Here is a 4,300-nt window from a genome sequence, read left to right as displayed (position 1 = left end):
AAAATTTCAATCATATCTTTTTCAAAAAACAAATTTCAAAACTTTTTCAGTCAATCTTATCTTTTTGTTTCAATCATATCTTTTTCAAAACTACCTAACTAATCCTCTCTCTCTTATTTTCGAAAATTCCCTCTCTCCTTTTTTAAAATTCCTTTTTAATTAACTAATTGTTTTAATTTTATTTTAATTTCAACTTTAATTTTTGAAATCTAACTTTCAATTTTAATTTTTATTTTAATTAAATTTCGAAATTCTCTCTCTCATCTCCTTCTATTTATTTATTCATCTACTAACACTTCTCTCCCATCCAAAAATTCGAACACCACCTCCCTCTCTGTGTTCGAGTTTTCCCTCTTCTCTTCTTTACATTACATTCTTTTCTTCTTCTACTCACACAAAGGAACCTCTCTCTACCGAGGCAAAGAGGATCCCTATTATTTTCCATTTTCTTCTTTTTCATATGAGCAGGAGCAAGGACAAGAACATTCTTGTTGAAGTAGATCCTGAACCTGAAAGGACTCTGAAAAGGAAACTAAGAGAAGTTAAAATACAACAATCCAGAGACAACCTTACAGGAATTTTTGAACAGGAAGAGGAGATGGCAACCAAAAAATAATAATAATGTAAGGAGGATGCTTGGTGATTTACTACACCTAATTCCAATTTACATGGAAGAAGCATCTCCATTCTTGCCATTGGAGCAAACAATTTTGAGCTGAAACCTCAATTAGTTTCTCTGATGCAGCAGAACTGTAAGTTTCATGGACTTCCATCTGAAGATTCTTTTCAGTTCTTAACTGAATTCTTGTAGATCTGTGACACTGTTAAGACCAATGGGGTTGATTCCGAGGTCTACAGGCTTATACTTTTCCCGTTTGCTGTAAGAGACAGAGCTAGAGTGTGGTTGGACTCTCAACCCAAAGATAGCCTGAACTCTTGGGATAAGCTGGTCACGGCTTTCTTAGCCAAGTTATTTCCTCCTCAAAAGCCGAGTAAGCTTAGAGAGGATGTTCAAACCTTCAGACAGAAAGAAGGTGAATCCCTCTATGAAGCTTGGGAGAGATATAAGCAACTGACCAAAAAGTGTCCTTCTGACATGCTTTCAGAATGGACCATCCTGGATATATTCTATGATGGTCTGTCTGAATTAGCTAAGATGTCATTGGATACTTCTGCAGGTGGATCCATTCACCTAAAGAAAACGCCTGCAGAAGCTCAAGAACTCATTGACATGGTTGCTAATAACCAGTTCATGTACACTTCTGAAAGGAATCCTGTGAGTAATGGGACACCTCAGAAGAAGGGAGTTCTTGAAATTAATACTCTGAATGCCATATTGGCTCAGAATAAAATATTGACTCAGCAAGTCAATATGATTTCTCAGAGTCTAAATGGAATGTAAGTTGCATCCAATAGTACTCAAGAGGCATCTTCTGAGGAAGAAGCTTATGATCCTGAGAACCCTGCAATAGCAGAGGTGAATTACATGGGTGAACCCTATGGAAACACCTATAATCCCTCATGGAGAAATCATGCAAATCTCTCATGGAAGGATCAACAAAAGCCTTAACAAGGCTTTAATAATGGTGGAAGAAACAGGTTTAGCAATAGCAAGCCTTTTCCATCATCCACTCAGCAAAAGACAGAGAGTTCTGAGCAGAATCCATCTAGTTTGGCAAATATAGTCTCTAATCTATCTAAGGCCACTCTAAGTTTCATGAATGAAACAAGGTCCTCCATTAGAAATTTGGAAGCACAAGTGGGCCAGCTGAGTAAAAGGATCACTGAAATCCCTCCTAGTACTCTCCCAAGCAATACAGAAGAGAATCCAAAAGGAGAGTGCAAGGCCATTGAATTGATTACCATGGCCGAACCTGTAAGGGAGGTTGAGGACGTGAATCCCAGTGAGGAAGACCTCCTGGGACGTCCAGAGATCAATAACGAGTTTCCCTCTGAGGAACCAAAGGACTCTGAGGCTCATCTGGAGACCATAGAGATTCCATTAAATCTTCTTATGCCATTCATGAGCTCTGATGAGTATTCTTCATAGAATGAGGATGTTACTGAAGAGCAAGTTGCCAAGTACCTTGGTGCAATCATGAAATTGAATGCCAAATTATTTGATAATGAGACTTGGGAAGATGAACCTCCCTTGCTCACCAATGAACTGAGTGATCTGGATCAACTGAGATTGCCTCAAAAGAAACAAGATCCTGGAAAGTTCTTAATACCTTGTACCATAGGCACCATGACCTTTGAGAAGGCTCTATGTGACCTTTGGTCAGGGATAAACCTCATGCCCCTCTCTGTAATGGAAAAACTGGGAATCTTTGAGGTGCAAGCTGCTAGAATCTCATTAGAGATGGCAGACAACTCAAGAAAACAGGCTTATGGTCAAGTAGAGGACGTGTTAGTAAAGGTTGAAGGCCTTTACATCTCTGCTGATTTCATAATCCTAGACACTGGGAAGGATGAGGATGAGTCCATCATCCTTGGAAGACCCTTCCTAGCCACAGCAAGAGCTGTGATTGATGTGGACAGAGGAGAATTGATCCTTCAACTGAATGAGGACTCCCTTGTGTTTAAAACTCAAGGTTCTCCTTCTGTAACCATGGAGAGGAAGAATGAAAAGCTTCTCTCACTGCAGAGTCAACCAAAGCCCCCATAGTCAAACTCTAAGTTTGGTGTTGAATCCCCACATCCAAACTCTAAGTTTGGTGTTGGGAGTCTACAAAATTGACCTGATCACCTGTGTGGCTCCATGAGAGCCCACTGTCAAGCTATTGACATTAAAGAAGCGCTTGTTGGGAGGCAACCAATGTTATTTAATCAATTTTATTTTATTTCTCTTTGTTATTTCATGTTTTATTAGGTTCATGATCATGTGGAGTCACAAAAACTACAAAAATATTCAAAAACAGAATGAAAAACAACATTAAAAACAGAACACCCTGGAGGAAGGGCTTACTGGCGTTTAAACGCCAGTAAGGAGCATCTGGTTGGCGTTTAATGCCAGAACAGAGCATGAAACTGGCGTTAAACACCAGAAACAAGCATCATTCTGGCATTTAAATGCCAGGAATGCACCCCAAAGGAAAACTGGCGTTCAACGCCAGAAACATGCTGCAGACTGGCGTTGAACGCCCAAAACAAGCATGGAAGTGGCGTTTAACGCCAGAAACATGCTGCAATCTGGTGTTAAACGCCAGGATTGCCTACAGAGGGCGTTTACACGACTAATTGGAGCAGGGATGATTAAAGTCCTTGGCCCCACTGGATCTGTGGATCCCACAGGATCTCCTCAGGATATGTAGACCCCACAGGATCCCCACCTACTTCTTCTCTCCTCTTCACACCTTTTCATAACTCTCTTCCCCAAATACCCCTCACCAATCAACTCAATCCCTCTTTCCCATCACCTCTTTACCACTCACATCCATCCTCTCTTCCCCATAAACCCCACTTACCTTCAAAATTCAAAATCACTTTCCCACTTACTCCCACCCATATAGCCGAATACACACATCCCTCCATCTCCTCCATATCTTCTTCTTCTTCTTCTTCTTCTATTCTTTCTTCTTTTGCTCGAGGGCGAGCAACATTCTAAGTTTGGTGTGGTAAAAGCATAGTTTTTTTTGTTTTTCCATAACCATTGATGGCACCTAAGGCCAGAGAAACCTCTAGAAAGAGGAAAGGGAAGACAAAAGCTTCCACCCCCGAGTCATAGGAGATGGAGAGATTCATCTCAAGGGTATATAGCTCAGTGGTAGAACATTTGATTACAAATCAAGAGATCCCTGAGATACCTCAGGGGATACATTTTCCTCCACACAATTATTAGGAGCAACTAAGGATAGGAGCACCAAGAGCACTCCATCATCCTCCATGAAATTAGAGAAGATCAAAGAGCTATGAGGGAGGAGCAACAAAGACAAGGAAGAGACATAGAAGAGCTCAAGGACATCATTGGTTCCTCAAGAGGAAGACGCCACCCTCACTAAGGTGGACTCATTCCTTAATCTCCTTGTTTATTTATTTTCCTGTTTTTCAATTTTTATGCTTTATGTTTGTTTATGTTTTTGTCTTCATGATCACTAGTATTTAAGTGTCTATGCCTTAAAGTTATGAATGTCCTATGAATCCATCACCTCTCTTGAATGAAAAATGTTTTAATTACAAAAGAACAAGAAGTACATGGTTTCTAATTCATCCTTGAAACGAGTTTAATTATTTTGATGTGGTGACAATACTTTTTGTTTTCTGAATGAATGCTTGAACAGTGCATATGTCTTTTGAAGTT

At 40.0% G+C, this 4,300-nt stretch overlaps 1 long non-coding RNA gene across 1 annotated transcript in view; it reads right to left on the bottom strand.

Moving 5' to 3' along the window:
- Positions 251–4,300, bottom strand: part of LOC110266956 — a 17,209-nt gene continuing 13,159 nt past the window's right edge. The window contains exon 4 of the long non-coding RNA XR_002354257.1: positions 251–264. This is a non-coding gene — a long non-coding RNA (uncharacterized LOC110266956). The remainder of the gene's footprint in view (positions 265–4,300) is intronic.

Source organism: Arachis ipaensis, chromosome B09 (genome assembly GCF_000816755.2).
Source record: "Arachis ipaensis cultivar K30076 chromosome B09, Araip1.1, whole genome shotgun sequence".
NCBI lineage: Eukaryota > Viridiplantae > Streptophyta > Magnoliopsida > Fabales > Fabaceae > Arachis > Arachis ipaensis.
The sequence above is the reverse complement of the archived record's forward strand: the minus strand, read 5'-3'. Positions and strand labels throughout refer to the sequence as shown.